Source organism: Cryptomeria japonica, chromosome 11, assembly GCF_030272615.1.
Source record: "Cryptomeria japonica chromosome 11, Sugi_1.0, whole genome shotgun sequence".
NCBI classification, from domain to species: Eukaryota; Viridiplantae; Streptophyta; class Pinopsida; order Cupressales; family Cupressaceae; genus Cryptomeria; species Cryptomeria japonica.
In genome coordinates, this window is record NC_081415.1 from 335,932,732 (window position 1) to 335,956,700 (window position 23,969).

Consider the following 23,969-nt stretch of genomic DNA (forward strand, 5'->3'; position numbering starts at 1 on the left):
TCCAACAAATTGCAGATTGTAGATATCTACTTGATTAGACTGTACCTATTTTTTTAGGTGCACCACCTATTCCTACACAAAAGAAAAGAGGGAAAATGTTGGGTAGAAATGGGTTTGCCTAAGTCAATCTTGATTTTGGAATCAACATTGAAATTGAATTGAATTGAACATGAAAGGAAAGTGTTTCAATATATAGTAGAGGCTAGATCTAAAAATAAAGATGTCTTGTAACTTGATGATTCAAATTCTTCTTTGAGGATGGTCACAAATGTTGATGCAATGCATGACTTCACACAAAATACTTAAAAGGAAATTTCACAAGGGACATGTTTGCATGAAGGTTGTTGAAGGTTGCCACAATGAAGGATATGGTAGGATGAAATGCCTTGAATGATATAATGATTAATGATTGTTTTCCTTGTTGATTGATGTCGACTTCTTGATTTTGTTTTTTTAATTGCCCAAAATGAGGAGGATACCCTTCTTATATATGATGGTATGATGAATCAATAAGGATCCAGACAACTATTGTGAGGGGGGGTGAATCAGTAGATAAAAAGTTGACTTAGACTTTCACCAAACTCAAAAACAACCTCTCAATCCAATCAAAAAACTAACTGGTTCAATCACTGAATTACAAACTTCAATAGCATTGGCAGTTTACCAGTTTGACTAGCATATCAAAATAATAGTAAACAACTCTGAAACTCTCAAACCATTAGCCAAAACATTCAAATACTTTATTGACAAAAGTAAAATCACATTTCAAATTATTGTCAGTCATCTTTTCATATCTAAGTGGATTTAAAAGTTACGCAAATTAAACATATCAAACATAACAACAAAAACCATTCACCACTTGACACAATGATTTTGATGTGGAAACCCAAATGGGAAAAACCACGGTGGGGATGAATACCCACAAGTATTCTGAACTCTTCTGAAGTTTGCCCTATTAGGAGCCAAGCCTGTTAAAGCTTTACATAAAGCCTGTTAAGAATAGATCCTGTTAGGGACCACCCGGTTAAGGGTTTGACTATAATTCCCTATTAGAATCAATACCCTATTAGGAGTATCCTCAATAGAGAATTTGACATCCAAGCTAATGGATCACCTGGTTAGAGGATTTTGATAGCACTAAGCTTGTTAAGGCTTACCTAGTTAAGGGATTTGACTATTGTAATTGTTAGAGAACAACAGCGGTTTGTTGATCTGGTAAATAACACTACTCTACTTGATCATATCCTTTTCATGCTTCTATATTCCTTCACACATATTGTAGATACACCCTCTAGTTTGGAAACCAATCACTCTTACACTTAACCAAAATTTCCAACACTACAACAAAACAACTCATCAACCTTATAAATAAAACAATAGGTCGAGTTAGTCTTTGCTTGCATTATGTCTCTTTCGCGTTCTTTAATTTTTTCCCCCCTTTGCATTTTTTTCTTGAACTGAACCTCTCACTTGAATCTTTCTAGAGTTCAAGGTTCAAGTTCAACTGCGGTATGTGGTATAGAAGATTTTTTCTAAATAAGGTGCTAAAGGTCTTGGTGGTCATAGTTCATTGAACTTGAACTGTGGACCTTTAGAGTGGTTCAAGGTTCAAGGTTCAACATGTTAAAGCAAGTCTTGTGTCAGTCATGTTTTATAATGAGTAAGCTTAGGCATGTTCATGTGTTTTTCACTAATGTTGTTTTGAACTTGAACCTTTGAACTTATTTTTGGAAGGGTTCAAGGTTCAAGGTTCAATGTTCGAGGATTCATGGATTTGGAGATAAAGTGAACAAGTGTTGGTATATAGGAAATATTATGGATTTAAAAGATGAACCTCGAGAAAATGAATTGTGATGAAAATCTGTACTTGGGAATAATCATTCCAAGTAATCATTTCAAGTAAAGGATATGGAGGAGAAAAGACTTGTTATTAATAAACTGTCAGAAATTAATCTTTTCAGCATGATTTGGTATGGATGAGCATGCAGTTTTCAAATCATGATGAATCATGCGACCGATATTTTAGGCTAGTCCCTAAGATCTATTTTATTTAAAACAAGTTACTTGCCTTCATTATTTTCCCAATTTGGTAAGTAGAAGATTAGCGCAGGCGGCATTTCTTGTTCTCGACTCTGTGAATTCTCAGCTCTGCATGAAAGGTGAGCGCAAGTTCTTCCTCTTTTCTTGTTGATTTTCATAAATTGAAAGTGTTATTTGATACTTTAGTCGGTTCAGTCAATTCTTCCTGCAATGCATTTTTTGATTGTAAATCTAGAATGAGACTGAAAGTACCTCAAATAGACCAGAAGTCTTGGTTAGTTAGTTCCCTCCATGACATAGGAGATACTTTCCTACCATCAGTAGACTTAGAGGAATTTGATGAAAGAGTGTGAAATTCTGCTAATTCACCTTTGATGCAGAAACTTTCTGATAGTGGGTTGGTAGAAGCTGTAGCATTTCCTCCAGCTATGTCATGTCCAGAACTAGTTTTGGAATGTATGAGCATATATGATCCTGTAGAGAGGTGTATAAGAAACACAAAGGGTAAATTTTTGCTTGCAATTAGTCAATAGGTTGTTTCCATCGTAATGAAAATACCAGAGAAGGAGCAATATGCGGACTGGACAGTATGCAAGTCACAAGGACTTTTCTCTGAGAAGAAGTCATGTTATAGGAGTGGCATTGCGAGAAATTGATTATTGAAATTGCAAAAGGGGGGTTCAAGACTGCCAAGCCCATTAACCCGAGAGCATCTGATTCAAAAAGTAAGGGACATAGTCATTTTATTACATAGAATGTGAGGAAATCAGATAGCCTATTATTGGGAAGATTGGATGTACTTCTTTATTCAGGTCATTTTTGGTGAAAGGAGATACGTAGATTGGGCAGAGTTAATTGCAAAAAGAATGCACGAGGGTTTAAGTTGTTTTGGGAAAAAAAATTCCGATATGTCCTCTTACCTTATATATTGTTTAGCCTGCATCCGTCAATGGTTAGGCCTATCATGAAACTTGGCAGAATGATATGAGGATATATGAATATCACCCGCATTTGTAGCAACATAGGGTCACTAAAAATTATTACAAGGTTCATAATATTTTCCTTGGCAAGTTGGTATTTGAGTTGAAAGGAAATATTGATAAGAGATTAACTGAGGAAGCTATATAGTTTATAAATATATATGGTAGCTTTAATATTCAGTTCTCCAGGTTCACTTATTTGAGGATTGGGGGTTTTGAAGGAGAACCCTATAGATTGCAAAGATATTTCTTTGACAAGCAAGTGTTAATTGAAGTTTGCAGGCAACTCGCTCATATAGATAAGAAATATGGGGAAGAACACAAAATAGGAGTTTCCTTTCCCATTGAACTGACACATTACAAGTTTGTAACAGTGTTTCAAATGCTTTGAATTTAGAATTAGAGTTCAAAAAGTTTAACTTTCAGTTGTATTTTCCCCGCACTGAGTTTGATACCAAAGGATTTGCAATGACACACTTTGCATTCAGGGAGAATTTTTGACATGTACCTGATCTAGAGGACTTTTGGGCGGATTGTGCGAATGAGTATGAAGTCCAAAAAAGAGCTCACTTGAGACCCATAGTGCAACAAATTAGGGATTATGGTCTAAAGAAAAACACTGAAAATATTGTGGATGATGAATATGACTTGCTTGATCCCCAATTTGTCGATGATAGGTAGAAAGGAGTAATACTAGAGATTGACTGGAAAAAAGATGAAGAAGAACAGATTCAAACTAGGACAATCTTGGTCATTCGAAGAACAGAGAAGTGGCTTAGAAAGCAGAGACTAAGTAGAAGCTCAAGAAAGGGTTCAGCCTCACCCACTGTGATCTTGGTATCTAATTGTCTAGTTCCATCTTGTGTTGCAGGTTCATAGAAATAGGGAAAAGGAGGATAGAGAGAAAATGCAGTGCAAATCGAAGAGGAGACAACTTCTGTCAGAGTCACCTGCTCTAGAACAAGGGGCAAAAGACAATCCTTGCCTATTGATACTATGGTGGTTGACCTTGAGATGGATACCACCTCAATTGATCCAATCAAAGAACAACAAGGCCTAGATGATGAGGGTAATAATCAGCAGGAACAAGAAGCCTTAAATGAAGTTACTACTATGGTAGTAAGGGATGGAAAGGAATCTAGAACTAATCCAGATAAGTCTCAATTTCCTTCAGGACTGGTATGGTTAGATAAGATGTTAAGCAACAAGAAGAGAAACATTGTTCCAGCCTCGATTCTAGTAGAAGACATGGTGAGTAAATGCCTGGGAAAAACTCCTAAAGTGAAGAAGTCTAAAATTATGTCAAAAATTAACTTTGATGCAGATAGTGGGAATTGGATTGCATGCCCATTAACAATGAAAAGACAGAGAACCCTACAGCTCAGGACTTCGCTGTTGAAAAGATAAATATTGGAACTACTTCTCAAGCCACAGATGTTCTTCACCTTGAGGCTTCAACAAAGAATATCATAACCAGGAGCTGGAAAGATGAAAAAGATAAGCATTAGATGAAAGAGATGTTACGAAGGATTGCAAAATATATTGAGGCATTAAATGCTCCAAACCCTCAAACTTTGTCATAGATTCCAATGTCCTTCGATCCTAAGTCCCTTGCAAATTAGAAGACTTTGGAGCAAATACAAAAAAGCAGGTTGATCACAGAAACTGTGATGGAGTGGTTAGAAAGATTTAGAAGTATGGTGCAGAATACTTTGTTAATCTAAGCAGAGTATATAATGGGGCGATGCAAGTGATGAAGGAGTTGGAAGTTGAAATCATCAATTGGAAGAATGAGGAAGCTAAATGGGCATCAAAAGCTGCATAGATGCGAGAAGTGCAGAATTATGGGGTAATGAAGTTTCTTGCTAAAAAACCTGTGGTAGGCTTGGATGATAGCATTTTGTATGTGTGCCAGAGGAACATTGAATGGAGAAATTCTCTAATAAAATAGGCTTATGAAGACTTTGCTAAATTGATAAATCAACTCACAGAATTAGTTACTTACAGGAGAAATGAGCTCATGTGCATTGGGATAAAATGTCTGAAAGATGATGGAAGAACCCTTGAAATAATGCAGGTTATAATGGAATCACTTAAGAGCAAAATCAATTATCTGAAAGAGGCTAAGGGTTTAGTTCTAGATGACTTAAGTGTGATTGCTAAGATTGAATCACTCTTGTTTTTATGCATCAGACATCCAGATAGTCACTTTGATAAAGTCGCACAATTTCACAAGGAAAAAGAGGTCTAGAAGCAACGTATGGCACATGTGGGATTACCTCATAACACAATCATTCAACACTTCACCACTGCTCATGCGGATTGGAAGAAAGAAGCAGTTATCAGAACTACATAGTGATATTTTTTGTTGATGGTAGATCCTTTTCACTTGTTAGTTGCAAAAACAATTTTATTTTTATATTGGTTTCACTAAATTTATGGGGTGGAAATTGTTGGCTTTCCGTGTTTCTCGTTATAACTATTGGCCAGGTTGTGGCTATATAACTATGTTTTTGAGACTCTAGAAAGGTCCCAAAAACAATGATTTTTCGAGCATCAAATAATATATATTTTTGTTTTGAATTCTTTGGAGCTAGATTGACTGATTTATGAATGAAAATGATTATGGTGTGCAATCTTTGAATCTGTTTGTTTAAAGATTGGCGATCTTTCTTTAAAAAAATATCAGCTATGTGCATGATATCATTATTCTTATCAGTCAATTATATGATTTCTTGAATTCATTGTTAAATACACTTGTTAGAAGATTCATTATGGATTGAGTTATGTTGATCCCCCTTGCCCTGTGAGGCATGAGAGAGTATCGATCAGAATCAATATTGCATTGAACTTGCTTTGCTTTGAATTTATGGAATGAAGTTGTGTGAGAAGCAGAGTTTGTGAGATCTTATTTAATCTTCAAAATTTTCTCTTTGTTTTATGTTATGGCATTCCTTTGTGTTGATAGATAAATATTAAAGCCTTTCTATGCTTTTTGGTTAAAAGCATCTTTATTTCAAGATTTTTTGTCTAGAATTCATTGAAAATCATGTGAGGAGCTGCCCTCTAATGCAGAGGATGGATTTTAATTAGTTCATCTAACTGTTGGTTTATTTGTGTCCTTTCATTAAGAGGTGTACAAAATTCATATTATTGTATGCTGGAAATGTGGTATCAACCTACAAGAGGAGAAAACAATTCAAACACACACATGAAACATTGTATTAGAGGTTAGAAATCCAAACAAAGAAAGTTAATGAATCTAAACTCTTTAAAATCATTCTATGTTCCTCTATCTCCAAGGATCTTCAAGATTCAAGGTGGCTTTCAGCTTGGAAGAGCACTTGATTCTTTAATATGATAACCTAAAGAACGAGATTTAAATGATTCTAAGATCTAAATGGAATGCAACCAGGATCCTAGTGATGAATTAGATATGAAACTAGATGATGATAGGATGCAAGATATTGGTATGAAGCTTGAACTAGTATGAAAATGATACTAAGATGAAGCTAGCATGGTATGAGATTAACATGATATATCTAAGATTATAATGCTATCAAAATGATCTAAATGTTATTCTATCAAAGAGAGATAATATGCTTAATGTTATGAGACTATAAGTTTGATGCACAAAGACTTGATTGTTTTGAAGAAGGAATGGGCTCTATTTATAGGGAAAATAGGGAAATGGATGGTCAAGATTGGATAATCTTATCAAAGGCCAGGATTGAAAGTTAATCAGTCCATGTTTACAATTCTCACCAATGAAATGGTGACAATTGTCAACAAGAGGTTGCTTGAGAGGAGATGTAAGAAGCATTAAATGCTTTAGAGGACATGAAGGTTACCTTAGGAGGTAAGGTTAAGGTTAGGTTTGGGTTATCCATTGGATAAAGGTTTTATCCAAGGGTTAAACTCTAGTGAAAGGGTTAAGGAGATAACCAAGGTTAAAGCCATGAGAGTTTGATGAGACCCTTGGGTTAGATGAAGGTTGAGTTAGGCAAAAAGTCTCTAACCATGCCAAAAGGGTGAGTTAACCATTAATGGTTTGGAAGACTTTGGGGACAAATTTGTAAGAGTCCTTCCAAATTTGGGGGAACTCAACAAGTTAGCGTGTTGAAGACATAAAGGCTTTGTTGCTTTCAGAAGACTTTCCTCCAAATTTGAGAAGTGACATCCTCAAATTTAGGGAAAGGGGATGATTGAAGGGTTTAGGCTAATTGATTAAGATTAGATGGGTTCTAGAATAATTTAGAAAGGGGGCAAGTGGGAGATGTAGGAAAATGTAAGTGGGTGGGGAAAATAGAATTTAATTAAAATAAAATTAATTTATTTCAATTGTGGTTGCAACTTGCATTTGTAGGATTTTGCAAGTGGGGGGATTTAATCAAATGTAAATTTAATTAAATGGGCTAGAAGGGGGATTTTAATTAAATACAAATTTAATTAAATGGGCAAGAAGGGGGATTTAATTAAATATAAATTTATTTAAATGGCTGAGATAGAAGAAGGGTATATTAATTAAATCTTAATTTAATTAATAGGTGATTAGAAGAATGTAGATAATTAAATCTTAATTTAATTAATTGGAAGAATTAAGAATAATTAAATGAATAAAATTCACTTAATTCATTGTGCAACTTTTAGGTGTCTACATTTTGCCCCTCTTTGAGTTAACATGTGACCACATGTTGATTCAAAGAAAAATCTTGCCGGATATGATGTTGTGGATATGAAAAATTGAATTGATATGAAAAGCTAATATGAGATTGATGTCGATATGAAACTGATATGAAATTGATGTCGAGATTTGATACAATAATGCCTCCTTGGGAGATTGTTTGTGTACTAAAGGCATACATGATCTCTCGAAATAAGAAGAATTATATTTCAAAGATAGAAGAATGGATAGTAATGACATGCATAAGTTTGATAAGATTGATTGGATTGATTGGATTGAGATTAAGATTGATCAGATCAAGATCAAGTCTGGTTTCAAGTATGACACATCCTGTATAAGACATGGATGATTGAGCGTCTGGTTTTAGGAATGATACCACCTGCATAAGACATGGATGCTCAAGTGTCTGGTTTCAGGAATGATATTGCCTGTATAAGACATGGATGATCGAGTGTTTGGTTTCAGGAATGATATATCCTGTATAAGAGTTGATCAAAACATATGGTTTCAAGAATGATATATCTTGTATAAGAGCTTATCAAAACATCTGGTTTTAGGAATGATATATCCTGTATAAGAGCTAATCAAAACATCTGGTTTCAAGAAAGAGACAACCTGTATAATACATGATAGATAGTTTGGAAGAATGATGAAGATATGAAAGTGAAGAAAGATTCCATGATGATGTGATAGATATGCATGCGAGGGATGCAATGATGAATGATATGCATTATGTTTTGATATGAGATCCTATGAGGATGATGTGATGCTTAGAGAAACGCTCTTGATTTCAATTATGACGTGAATGTATGAATTATGATGAGATGAGTGAAAATGTGATGATATATTGCATTGATTTATGAGATGTGGATGATAATGATAATGATGTGCAACTAAATGCAAGATTAAAAATTATGTGCAACCTAATGCAAGATTAAGATGATAATGATGTGCAGCTAATGCAAAGCTTAATATGCATTCTCACTCGCAATGTTGCCATCTATTGTGATCAAAGTGCCAATGCTTCTTTTGTTTTCATCATCGAGCCTTGATTTGTTGAAAGTTGATACAAGCATCATGGTATAATTAAACCATAACAACCTGAGTATAACTTACATAGATTTTGATATTGCAAGATGACACAAGCATCAAGGTATAATTGAACCAAGATGACATGAGTGTTTCTTGTGTAAACAAACAAGAGTTAACCTTTATCCCATACAAATCCGAAATGTCCTCAGCGATCTACCACCTGATTGCTTCATAGGACAAATTTGCATGGTAAAAGACTTCACTCATAGATAGAATACAAATAAAACATCACATTCCTTCCTTGCTTCTCTAGTCATAAGACATCCTTGAGTCACCTAGGAGATATGATAAGCAAAAATTAACAACCATAAGTAAGCATGCATGATATTTGGAATGTATTCTTGTCAAATAAAACATCTTGCAAATAGATCTTTGTTCAGTTCTAGTTAGTTCAAGTCTGTGACATCTAGCCTTCTTGTATTGTCGTTTATCATTTGTTGGTTGTTCTGATCCTCATTGTCTTCCTACGTTTTTGGTCTGATGTTGAAAACCCTGAAGGCAAAATGCACCCAGCGAGGCTAGGATTTTTCCCCTTGGTGTTGATAATACTTCAATATGGATATGTACATTGATCACCAAGCCATGGTGGGATATGATTTGGATAACTGATTCAGATAAACCAAGGATAGCGACTATGCTAAGTATGTCCAGGATTGATAAGCATTTGTGGATTTCTAGTGATGTCTCAGATGGGTGGATATGATATGTACAATATGATTTGTGAAACATGTACTGCCATCAATTGATAAAGATAAGGCTAACTAGAATAAAATCTAGCAGCCACACTGATCTTTGTCATTGTTTTAATTTGTTCGATGATTGATAGAAATGTCTAGTTTCAAAGAGTGAGTACCCCGTATAAGACCGATCTGTCTAGTTTTGAGTGTACCTATCTTTGTATAAGATATGTTGATGTTGATGTTGATGTTGATGTTGATGTTGATAGATGGATTGATTGATTATCAAGACTCGATGATTGATAGGAATGTCTAGTTTCAAAGAGTGAGTACCCTGTATAAGACCCATCTGTCTGGTTTTGAGTGTAGTCACTGTACCTATCCCTGTGTAAGACATGTTTGATGTTGATGTTGATTTCGAGTGATGAATTGATTAACAAGACATGTGATCAGTTTGATTGCAGACTTCAATATTTTTCATATTGTTGATTTGATTTGATGGATGGGCCATGCGTTCATGCTTTGATTTTCAATTTTTATTTGATTTTGTCAATTTTGTCAATTTTTAGTTTTTGGATATTTTGATATTTTGATTTTTTTGGATTAGAAGAAAGATGTATTTGGTTGCCCCAATGTATAGCAAGACAAGGAATATTATGAATGGATGACTGAACCATTGAGGTGGAAATGGATTTTTTTTCATAGTTTTGATCAAGATCAAGGATGGAAAAGGGGATGTGGATGAAGATAAGATATGGATAGGAGAAACAAGATCATAGATAGTGATATATGATGGAAGACATGAATAGTTAGGATATATGGTATGGATTAGAGAATATGGATGAGGTGAAGCAAGATCGTAGATAGCACAGGATGATAGAAGCAATGAATAGATAGGATAAGGGATATGGATTAGAGTGAAGCAAGATCGTAGATAGCACTGGATGATAGAAGCAATGAATAGATAGGATAGATGGCATGGATAAAGTGAAGCAAGATCATAGATAGTACTGGATGATAGAAGAAATGAATAGATAGAATAGATGGTATGGATAAAGTGAAGCAAGATTGTAGATAACGATGAAGTTAGATAGGGTAATGGATATTAGAGGAAGGATAATGGGAGATATGGTAGGAATTATAGAGTGGATGAACTTTTTCTTCCAAGCATAGATGTTTTCATTTGCAAAGAAGTGATATGTAAGATTGTCACAGTATTTAGCACCACCTGAATAAGTGTTCCTGAACTTTTCAAAGATAGAGACCCAACCCACACGTAAACCCTCAGAAAATTCAACTAACATTTCTAGCAACTGGTAAGTAGACTCAAAAGGGAAGAAGAATCCCAAACTAGATCAAGGTACTTAGTCTTTGATTACCCATGTGTGTGCAAGTGGGTTCATTCTGGCTCATATGATCATTGCAATCTTTAGAATCCAACATGGATAGCTACATGAGTTACCCTGACTTCAAAAGCATCCTGGATAGAGCCTCACTACCAGCAAGCATCCATAGCCCCGATGAGGTTATCACTGTAATCTCATAAATATTGCTCCATAGCTAGCCAAGCGTCCATAGCCTTAGTGGAGTTATTTGCATGTTCCCATAGCCAAGCATTTTGATAATGCATTTCATTGCATTTTTTTCTTTTTCTTTCTTGCTCATGCTTTTGATCTTTTGATATTTATTTATTTTTTGTTTCCTGCATTGGCTTGTAAGTGATGAAACTTACATGGGTCTGATAATTACAGTGGCACTGAAGAAAGATTTTAGATTTTTCACTAGCCATGTCTTCAATTTAAGAGATCACAATAATTTAGAGCAGTTGATTAAGTGTATGAGATATAGTAATCAAAAGATGTCAGTACCAAGATACGACAAGTGGTTCTTTTTTGGATTGAGTGTGTATCCCGACCAAAAGAAAATGTTAAAGAGGAACAACCTTGGATTCTAAAGCATTTCATGAATATATATCTAGGAAAAGGACTGAACATGAGATTCGAGCATGGGCAAGCATGTGACAAAAATGACACAAATGCCTATTTCATAGATGAACGATTTATGCAAAGGATTGAATGAAAGGATGGAAGGATAGAAAAGAGGTGTTGGATAACAGATAGAATGTTTGAAGATTTGTGAAAGTATAGATGGAAATGTATTTAAGATGAGTGTTGATACACAACTTGAGAAGTGATGAAGAGATAGAGGAAAAATGAATTATGGGACATAAGGACCCAAAATAGATAGAGGAAATGATGCAAGAATAGTTTTGGAAAGATGTTTAGATAGATGTTTAAAAGAAGTTCAAAGATGTGTTCCTTTGTTGATCTTTCTTATGGATCATTTGAGGTGATGGACTGGTGGATGGAGGGAGGTAAGGACCCAAGATGGATGGAGAGTTTGACTTTGGAATGAAAGGACCTAAGATAGATTTAGAAGAAGAGTTTGACTTTGGAATGAAAGGACCTAAGATAGATTTGGAAGATGAAAAGTTTGACTCTGGAATGAAAAAACCTAAAATAGATTTGGAGGATGAAGAGATTACTTGATCTTGATCTTGACTTGGAGTAGGATCATTTGAGTTTGTGCTTTTCTCTTGATTTTGAATTAGATTAGTGGAGGATATGGAACAAATATCATGCTTTTTCTTAAGAGATGGATGTTGAATGGGACTCTTCTCCTGAGATGAAAGGGGAACATCATGGATGGAATACCAAAAGATTAGGGGATCATCATAAGATTCTTGACATGTGGGATCTTGATCGAAGATGGGATCAGATTGGGAAGTCATGATATTGTGATCTTGATTTATGCTAGGACTCATTTCCTTTGATTGAGTTTCCTTTTTCTCGGTTTGATAATAAATGGTCATATGAATGATCAAAGTTTGATGTTTTTGATAGGTTGATGTAGATAAATTTACTCCTTTTAATAAGGGCCCTAGGACTACGTTGTCTCTTCTTCAACATAGTTTTTTTATGAAGGCTTCTTCTTGTTAAAATGTGAGGAGTGGTCATACACAAATGATCAAAGGTTGTCATTGATGTTGGATTTGGATACTTCATTTGAATACTCAAGTTTACTTTATCAAGTAGAGGTTTAGTTAGAGTCGCCTCCATGACAAAGTGTGTCAAATGATATGGATAAATTCTCCCAATATGGAAACTTGATCTGACAACTTAAGGATTAAACTAGGTATGTGTTTTTGATAGAATTCGTTGGATGGTGAAAATTTGATCACTATTTCTGATACTTCCTAATTTTGTTGGATGAAGTATTATCTCAATCTAGTTGATGATTTGAAAAACTTGTTCTAAGAGAGTTTTGTTGATTGGAAATTTTCTCACTAGTGATTGGATTCGAAGTTTTGTTGCTGGATTTTTTAAAGGACCCAAAAGAGTATGTGGAACTGTCGATAAATTTTTTGCAAGGTGACTAATTTGCTCTCTATTTTTCCTATTTTTGATCATGCGCTAAGACTGAAACTGAATGCGCTAAAGATTATTCAAGATGCACTACAAAAATCTCTCTATGCGCTATGTTGCCTTTCCCACACGCTAGTTTAGACTGTTTGAAACCGGCTGTTCTGGATGGGTTATGCACTAATATGTCTCAATTATGTGTTGTTGTTTGGACTGAAAGTGCTTTGATATGTCTTGAATGCCCTATAATGATGTTTGAATGTGCTATAACGATGCTGACAAGTGCTACCTAAGATTTTGCTAGTATGACATTGATTATCCGCTAATATGTCTGATGAAAGCACTAAGGTTAGGTTGAAATGCACTATAGAATGGTTGTTACACACTAGGATGTTGCTCCTATGCACTAACTATCCTAGTTTCTTTGTTTCTGTTGTTTTTGAATTTTAACACTTGTGATTTTGATGGATGATTTTGTTTTGGATACTCAAGCTTACTAAGTCGAATAGATAAACTCTTGATCACTTGGTTTGATATTCCCCTAATCTTGTTGGATGAAAGTCTTTCCTAAAGATAGTTGAAATGTTAATAACCACCTCAAAATATGCTTTGTTGGATTTGGAAATCTTCTCCACTTTATGATTTTTCCTTGTTTTGAATTGACTTTTGAGTTTGATTGTTGGATACTTTGCAAGATATTTTAATATTTGTGATAAGAATACATAGCACACATGAAGAAAATGGTCATCCTAATGCTAAACATTGAGTGTATGTTCTTTTCAAGGATGTGTTCAAATCCTTGATGTTATCGCTGGTTTGATTTACAACAAAAGACACATCAGATAGACTTTTTATTCAAAGGTCATTGACAATATCATAGCCCACTAGTCTCGATACTTCATTAGCTCAAACAACCTTATCACCCACCCCCTAGGGGGCACCCATTTTTTTGCCTTTTGCCAGAAATTAACTCAAAGTGAATTGCTTCACAATTGAGTAGTTATCTTGGGAGATATATGGTGAGTGATCTTGGGGGGGGATTCTTTCCCACCCTTGCACTATGATATTGCCAATTTTTGGTGACTAATGGTTCAAAGCCTCTAATGCTAAGGTTCTTAATCAGGCTTCCATTCGGTCTTCAGTGGTAAACTCCCTCGGGAGGCTTCCCAACCTTTACAACAAAGGCTTTATGTATCGTAAAGATACTAGGGGAAGGCTAATCGCTGAGCAAAACCATTGAAGGGGACTTTCGTCAACCTCCACTTTTGATTATAGTGGGTTGGAACACTTGGTGATAAATTTGTTTCCCACTTAAGTCGTTCCCCTCTCACTGACCATTTAAATGGCACTCTAAGAGAAACTCAGGAGGGTAGGCCTACTAATGGATTTAAATGCTTGAAATAAAGAAAGCATAAGAGTGGTTTGGCTTTTTTATCACCCAATTACGGGGAGAGCATATACCTTCCACTTTCGAGACAAGACAAACAAGATTCTTTTTATCCCTCAAGACAATGATTTGCTAACTTCTATTTGGAGATGTTGCTCCACCAAGCATGGTATTATTTTTAACCTTTCATAGCAAAGTGTGTATTTCCAAGCCTTTGAAAAAAAGCCTGGTTAACAAAGTAAATCGTGACGTTGGTCAACAAAAGGAAAATCATGAAGTCAATCCTTAAATAAAACTCCTTTTGTTTTGCACAAAACAATGAAAGTGAGATTCTTTTTATCCTTTTGCAAAAATGAAGTAAGTTTTTTTTATGCACCAAAGGAATAATGGAGTTCTTTTTACCTTTTGCAAACTGAAAAGCAAGTTTGTTGTTCTTTTTAAGCCCAAATTGAAATGTTTTTCCCTAACTTGCAAGAAAGCAAATAGTTTGATTTGTTGTCACTTTTACCTTGCAATGAGATTATTTTTAATCCCAAAGGAAAATGTAGTTTCTTTTAAGCCCAAAAGAAAGATGAGGTTCTTTTTAATCCAAAGGAAAAATGAGTTCTTTTTATCCAACTTTAAAAAGTTAGAAATAAATCACAAATCCTAATTCTAACTCCTCCAACCTACAAGAAACTGTTAAAACCTGCAAGGAAAGAAGTTAGTGAAAAATTAAAACCTTTGGTGGGCTTCCACAAGCCTAATTTCAAATCTTGGTTACAAATTTTACAATCTTGATCCTCAAATGCCCTAAAATTTGACTAAGTCTGAAATTTGGAGGATCTTCCAAAAACTAGATTTTGCATTATAACTCCTACAAGTCCAAAACCCCTCTCAAACATCCTGACAATATATATGGAATATAACTTAAACTATACGAAAGAGAAAAGAGAAGAGGAAATGTAACTTATAATTAAATGTTATATTCCATATATATTGTCCTTCCACAAGCCTAATTTTTTGCCTTTGTAAGCTCTATGTGCTAAACTATAGAACAGATGCGCTAAGAAATTATGTCTATGTGCTAGAAAAACAACTGGATGCACTACTTTAAGGCCTGGATGCGCTAGTCTGGTGCTCATATGCGCTGAAATAATAGAGAGGGATATGCGCTAAAAAGAAGATCAGATGCGTTGAAAGATAGTTCTGGATGCGCTATTCTAGTATTTTGGCATGATTTTTGTCTTCTACCTACATGAAAAATGATGTTATTTTTGGGGGCGTGCCCCACAGTGGGTGCCAGTTAATTTTGGGGATGTTATTCTGGTATTTTTGCCTCTGTTACAATTTTTTTGCCTTTGTCATCTCTATGCGCTAAACTATAGAACAGATGCACTAAGAAATGATGTCTATGCGCTAAAAAATCAACTAGATGTGCTACTCTAAGGCCTGAATGCACTAGTCTGGTGCTCCTATGCATTTGACAAGCAGAAAAGGGTATGTGCTAAAAACAAGATTAGATGCACTGAAAGAAGGTTTATATGCACTAATATGTGCCATGGATGCGCTAAGGTTTAGCACAAATGCGCTATAGAAAGATTCGGATGCGCTATTATGATATTTTGGCGTGATTGTTGTCTTCTACCTGCATGAAAAACGATGTTATTTTTGGGGACATGCCCCACGGTGGGCGCCAATTAATGTATGCTGGAAATATGGTATCAACCTGCAAGAGGAGAAAACAATTCAAACACACACATGAAACATTGCATTAGAGGTTAGAAATCCAAACAAAGCAAGTTAATGAATCTAAACTCTTTAAAATCATTCCATGTTCCTCTATCTCCGAGGATCTTCAAGATTCAAGGTGGCTCTCAGCTTGGAAGAGCACTTGTTTCTTCAAGATTACAACCTAAAGATTGAGATTTAAATGATTATAGCATCTAAATTTATGCAACCAAGATCCTAGTGATGAATTAGATATGAAACTAGATGATGGTAGGATGCAAGATATTGATATGAAGCTTGAACTAGTATGAAAATGATACTAAGATGAAGCTAACATGATATATCTAAGATTATAATGTTATCAAAATGATCTAAAATGCTATTCTATCAAAGAGAGATAATATGCTTAATGTTATGAGACAATAAGTTTGATGCACAAAGACTTGATTGTTTTGAAGAAGGAATGGGCTCTATTTGTAGGGAAAATAGGGCAATGGATGGTCAAGATTGGATAATCTTATCAAGGGCTAGGATTGAAAGTTAATCAATCCGTGTTTACAATTCTCACCAATGAAATGGTGACAATTGTCAACAAGAGGTTTCTTGAGAGGAGATGTAAGAAGAATTAAATGTTTTTGAAGACATGAAGGTTACCTTAGGAGGTAAGGTTAAGGTTAGGTTTGGGTTATCCATTGGATAAAGCTTTTATCCAAGGGGTAAACTCTTGTGCAAGGGTTAAGGAGATAACCAAGGGTAAAGCCATGAGTGTTTGATGAGACCCCTGGGTTAGATGAAGGTTGAGTTAGGTAAAAAGTCTCTAGCCATGCCAAAAGGGTGAGTTAACCATTAATGGTTTGGAAGACTTTGGGGACAAATTTGTAAGTCCTTCAAAGTTTGGGGGAACTCAAAAAGTTTCCTTGTTGAAGACATAAAGGCTTTGTTGCTTTTGGAAGACTTTCCTCCAAATTTGAGAAGTGACATCCTCAAATTTAGGGAAAGGGGATGATTGAAGGGTTTAGGCTAATTGATTAGGATTAGATGGGTTCTAGAAGAATTTAGAAAGGGGGCAAGTGGGTGGGGAAAATAGAATTTAATTAAAATAAAATTAATTTATTTCAATTGTGGTTGCAACTTGCATTTGTAGGATTTTGCAAGTGGGGGGGTTTAATTAAATGTAAATTTAATTAAATGGGCTAGAAGGGGGATTTTAATTAAATACAAATTTAATTAAATGGGCTAGAAGGGGGATTTAATTAAATATGAATTTTAATTAAATGGCTTAGATATAAGAAGGGTATATTAATTAAATCTTAATTTAATTAATAGGTGATTAGAAGAATATGGATAATTAAATCTTAAATTAATTAATTGTAAGAATTAAGAATAATTAAATGAATAAAATTCACTTAATTCATTGTGCAACTTTTAGGTGTCTAAAATTATCATTTAGAGAAAATAAATATTTCAATTACAAGAAAGGGACAAATCTGCTAACCCACAGATTTTTGGTGACTTTGCTGGGAGTCGAATCGTAAGACTAGTTGCCTAGTTGCAAGACTAGAGTCAAAGAGATATACTAGGTCCCAAAGAAGGGAGGGTATAGTTGATTTTGTTTTTCAAGAGTTACAAAACCTCAATTTTCAACCCTTTTTCACCTCAAAGACGAGCAAGAAGTATCCCTCCTTTCCCATCCGCATCATCTCCTATGTCCTTAGTTTCTCAAGATCTGACCTTGCATGGTATTGCTTTACCAAATATAATCAACCTGACTCCGCTCAATATCATCTTTCCAATGGCAGTAAATGATCCTTGGGGGGCCAATGTAGGTCCATTGAACTTAGGATTAAATTTGAATCTCTTACCCAAAGGTGCTAGAGATCACTTGCCAAAATTCAATGGGGATGGGAAAATCACTGTTGATGAGCACCTGAATGCATTCAATGTTGCTTGTTGGATAATAGTTGTTCATCATGAGGATGTTGCTATAAGATTGTTTGTTCAAACACTAACTAGAGTAGCAGCAAATTGGTTCCATCACTTACCAAACAGTGTGATAACAAATTGGCAGGATTTGAAAACAAGGTTTGAGGCAAGATTCAAAGTGGTTGAAGATGAACACTCTCTCTTGGCTCAATTGGCCTAGTTAAAGAAAGAGATTCTGGAGTCTATGAGGGAATTTGTAGAAAAATTAATAAGATTGTGCATAAAATTCTGATCAATCAAAAACCCTCAAATGATAATTTGAAGTGTTTAATTCTATGCCTTGAGAAATAGGTTTCCTGATCCGTAGGCAAAGAGTTGCAGATTTAAGTGCTACCAAAACACTTTCTATTGAGTTGGAAGATGATCTAATCATAGTAGGTAAATGGAAAAGAGAAGTACAGACACCCACTGCCCAACCTTCTACTTCTTCTGACCCTGTGATCTAGAGATTGATGAATGATGTGATTACTCTTAAAATACAATTACCTAAAGCTAGTACATCATACCCATCAACCTATCAAGACATACCTAGGAAAAATACAAATCAGTCTTTGTGCTTTGGAAACAAGTCTTTGCAATTACCCCCTGCTCAGCAGAGATTGGCAATTGAGGCACCGCCACTTGAAGGGAGTATGTGTGCTTTTCATCTCACAAATGAACATGATGGTAGTTCCTATCCTGAGATGGTGTGTTATGCACAATTGATGAGCTCTAAAGATACCCCAAATGAGTGGAGTGAGGAAGAATCTTTAAAGCAACCTGGCAACTCTGAAATCCACTTCCTAGAGTACGAGTCAGATTCAGAAAGAGGGGGTGATATTTTGGTTACTTTAGAAGACCCTTCATGTGTTGTGCTCACAAGAAATCAACAAAATGTACAACCTCAGGGCGCTTCTTTATCTTCTGATATGAATTTCAAAGGTAAGGAGATTGTTTCAAAATTTTATAACAATGATCAAAAACTACAAGAGTCTCCATTGTTAAGGTCTGCTGAAAAGGAAAGTTCATTTGATATTGTAGAGTTTTGCAAATCTTCCCAAATTCAAATTACACCTATCGAGTACCTTAAGCTAAACCCCAAAGAGCTAGATAGGCTTGTTCAGTTTGTAAAAGGGAACAATGTACTACAAGCTAATAGAACACAATAGTCAGTAAATGTCACATTGTCTTCACACAATGATGAATCAGTTCACCTTGTTGCTCATGAAAGGATGCCTGAAATAACTTCTCTCCAAACAAAGGATTCTTTGTTTCCCTTGAGTCAAAACCTAAACCCTTTTACATATCATTATTTATAAATGGACATAAGTTAAATAATTATATTATAGATTTAGGTGCATCTGATAATATAATGCCTTCTGCAGTAGCTAAAGTGTTAGGGTTGTCCTTGATGAAAATTTTTGGCAGATGTTACTCTATGGATTCAAAATAGATTCCTCTGCTAGGACAAATTAAGGATGCTCAAGTAGTTCTTACTGCCCACCTAAACAAAAGAATCAATTTGACTATTCTAATAGCTGACATCCTAGCTAGCTATGGCATGTTGCTAAGTTGTATATTCTGTAGAGATTTAGGAGGTGAAATTAAAATGGATTGGTCTTAAGCCATAATTTCTGTTGGAAAATAGTGAGTCATTCTAAAACCTGAACCAAAGTCTAAATTCACTGTTTTTCCTTATGATGATCCAAGAGCTCAAATTTTGTATCATGAATGTCAATTTGGAACTATATGATTTTGTCTGATAATGAGGTAGTGGGAGATCCATCACAACCTAAGGGAGAAGAAAGTCTGTGGTTAATGGAGTTTGATGGTAGTTGTGCTGCGTCAGGCTCAGGTGCAGGGGTAGTATTAATTCTGCCTTCTAGAAATCATATTCCTTTTTATTTTAAATTGGAATTTAAAAACACCAACAATACGACTGAGTATGAGGTTTTGTTGTTAGGTTTAGCTGAAGCTAAAAAGACTAGAAGTGAAACTCCTGTGAGTCAAAGGAGATGTTGAATTGATTGTAAAACAGGTCAGAGGGTTGTTTAATGTAAAAAATGAAAGGTTGAAACACTATCAGAATAGAGTTTGGGACGAAATCGAATATTTTGATGCATTCTCCATTGAGGCTATTCCTAGAGAACTGAATTCAAAAGTAGATTCGTTAGCCGTGTCAGCCTCCTTACTGATTCCACATCCTGAATTTATTGATGATATTTACAAAGTAGAGTTAGTATACTGACCTAGTGTCCCAGATAACTCTGAATTTTGGTAGGTATTTGAAAATGACAAACAAATTAATAATTTTATGCAAAGTGTAGAAACATTTTATGTTACATATTTTGAAGGTTCAAATGCAGAGTGTAAGGAATTTTCACTAGAATGGGCCAAGGAGTTGACTAATGGGGTTATGCAATTAAAAGGTAACAAGATCCCTAAAGGGTTGGTTTCATTAGAGCATCTATTCAATCATCATGATGCCTACAAGAAAAACAAAGGGGACAAATCTCTTGAAGTTCAAGATGTTGGAGGTTACGAAAGGATCAACATCGGTACAGAAGAAGAACCTAAATATATCAACCTAGGAAAATGTTGTATGCCTACAGAAAAAGAGATATTCATTAGTCTCCTACTAGAGTTCAATGATGTATTCGCTTGGTGCTATGATGATCTAAAGAATTTCAGAGAGGGAAAATTCTAGCATCGAATTCCTTTGAAACCTGGAGTAAGTCCTTTCTGACAAAAGCTTAGAAGTTTCAATCCCAAGGTAGCTGAGGCCATATTTCAATAGGTAGATAAAATGTTAAAGGCTAGGATTATATATCCCATCCATCATTCTACATGGATAGCCAACATTATTCCTGTTAGGAAGAAAAATGGAGAAATAAGGATCTGTGTAGATTTTAGAAATCTGAATCAAGCTAGCCTAAAAGATAACTATCCATTACCAGCCATGGACCACATTCTACAAATAGTTTCAAGTTTCAAGATGATGTCCATGCTCGATGGATTTTTGGGTTACAATCAAATCGGTGTCTTGGAAGGTGATCAACATAAAACTACCTTTATTACTCCTTGGGGTACCTTTGCTTATAACTAAATGCCATTTGGTCTAATTAATGCAGGAGCGACATTTCAACGTGCTATGGATTTGTCCTTCGGTCATTTGAAGGATAAGATAATTGTAGGTATCTCGATGATTTAACTATTTTCTCAAAAAGAATAAAACATCACCTGAGGGATCTGAGACAAGTGTTGTAGAGGTGTCGTGAGCATGGGGTTTCCTTAAACCCAAAAAATTTAGTGTTTGGGGTGATAGAGGGTAAGTTGCTTGGCCATATTGTTTCTAAGGAAGGAGTAAGAATAGACCCTGAAAGGGTAAAAGCAATTCAACAACTAAGTCTACCATCAAATAGAAATGTTGTTAGATCCTTCTTTGGACAGGTAAATTTTCTGAGGTTCATCCCAGATTTTGCAAAGACCACCAAGTATATTGTGAATTTGATGAGTGAAAAACAAGCTTTTAAATGGAATGAGGAAGGGAAGAAAGAATTTGAATCAATAAAGAATGCTATTGGTCATGCGCCTGTTCTGGTTAATCTTGATTTTAGGAAGGATTTTGTTATCTATTGTTATGCCTTAGATCATACTATTTCAGGAATTTTATTACAAACGAATGAGGGTAATGAAGAGCTCCCAATATCATTCATGAGTGTACCATTGAAAAAGCATGAATTAAAATATTAACTAATGGAAAAAGAAGCATATGCATTTGTGAAGGCCATAAAGCAGTTCAGGTACTACATTCTCCATTCCCATGCCATTGTTTATGTGCCTCATTCTGCAATCAAGAGCATATTGACAAAACAAGATATAGGAATGAATAATAGAGCCTCCTGGGTGTCAAAAATTCAAGAGTTCAATTTAGATATTAAGCCCACAAAATTTGTAAGAGGACAGGGTTTGTGAAAGTTAATTGTTGAGAGTAAGGAGGAAGTGATAGAGGAATTCCCCTTAGTCTTATTTGTTGGACTCCAGGATTCCTAGTTTGCAGATGTTGCCTACTATTTGACCTATGGAGACTGCCCAACATATCTTTCTTCAAAATAAAAGAGAAACTTGAGATTAAAGCCTGCCAAATACGTCATTTTTAATGATGTATTATATAAAAGTGGATTAGATGGAACTTTCTTGTGCTCTGTAGATAAATCGCTCCAAGATTCTTTGTTGAAAACCTTCCATGATGAGGCCTGTGGCGGCCATTTTTCATCAACGGTAACTGCTTACAAAATTTTGAGGAATTGTTATTATTGGCCAGGAATGTTCAAAGATGTGTATGCATGGGTAGCCAAGTGTGAGAAGTGTAAATTGTTCACAGGTAAGCCGCAGCTTGCAGCATTACCGCTCTGACCCGTGATTGTGGATGAACCCTTCAGACAATGGGGTTTGGATTTTATAGGTCCTTTGATGCCTACTTCAAGTGAAAGGCATACACATATACTGATAGCTACAAACTATTTTACTAAATGGGTGGAAGCCATTCCGATACGGAAAACATCTTCTGAGGTTGTTTGTAACTTTCTCAAGGAGAATATCTTGGTTTGATTCGAAGTTCCGCTAAAAATTGTGGTTGATAATGCCACTAATTTCTCTTTTGTTGAGATCTCATTATTCTACTATGATCATGGGATATCCCTTGCTCACTCTTCTAATTATTATCCTCAAGGAAATGGTCAAGCTGAATCCAACAATAAAAACCTTATAGATATTATGAAGAAATTAGTGAGCGAAAACTTTAAATATTGGCATAAAAAATTGTATGAAGCTCTTTGGGCTAATCGTACATCACCAAAAAGGGCTATTGGGATGTCATCATTTGAATTGGTCTATGCTGTAGGGGCTCAGGTATCACTTCCTTTGGAACTTGTAGCTACTAAGTTATAGACTGTCATTGAGGACGCTTATTTTCAGGATTCTCTGGAAAATTGGAGTATGCATTTGATAAGGATTGATGAAGAAAGAGATAAGTTAGTAGACCAGATAACAAAGCATCAGATGAGGGTGAGGAAGATATTTGATAAGCAAGCTAGGCCATGTAAATTCATGTTAGCTGATTAGGTACTACTCTGGGACAAAAAGAGGGAACCAAAAGGAGCACATACGAAGTTCGAATCGCTCTGGAAAGGACCATTCTTGATTCATGAGGTAAAGGGGCCAAATTCATTCAAACTTGCATATCAGGATGGTACTACTCTTCCCCTCTCTTAAAATAGATAGGATATGAAATTATATCAATTGTAAACAAAAGTCCTTTATAGGTCTTGTACATAAGTTTTTGTTGCGTGTAGTTAGTTGTTGGTTTGGTTTTGTTGTGTTTTGGTCCTTTCTTTCCATAAGTTTGTTTGTGAAACCATATATTTTGAGTTCATGTCTTGGTCCTTCTCAGTCCCAGTCCCTAGTCAGAGCCAATGTTAGTCTGCGCTTGCATTATGTCTATTTCGCATTCTTTAATTTTTTTTCCCCCCTTTGCAATTTTTCTTGAACTGAACCTCTCGCTTGAATCATTCTAGAGTTCAAGGTTCAAGTTTAAGTGATGTATGTGGTATAGCGGCTTTGTTTTAAATAAGGTGCTAAAGGTCTTGGTGGTCATAGTTCACTGGACTTGAACCATGAACCTTTAGAGTGGTTCAAGGCTCAAGGTTCAACATGTTAAAGCAAGTCTTGTGTAAGTCATGTTTAATAATGAGTAAGCCTAGGCATGTTCATGTGTTTTTCACTAATGTTGTTTTGAACTTGAACCTTTGAACTTCTTTTTGGAAGCGTTCAAGGTTCAAGGTTCAAAGTTCAAAGTTTGAGGAGATGTCTTTGGAGATAAAGTGAACAAGTGTCAGCATATAGGGAAAATTATGGATTTAGAAGATGAACCTCGAGAAAATGAATAGTGATGAAAATTCGTACTTGGGAATAATCATTCCAAGTAATCATTTCAAGTAAAGGATATGGAGGAGA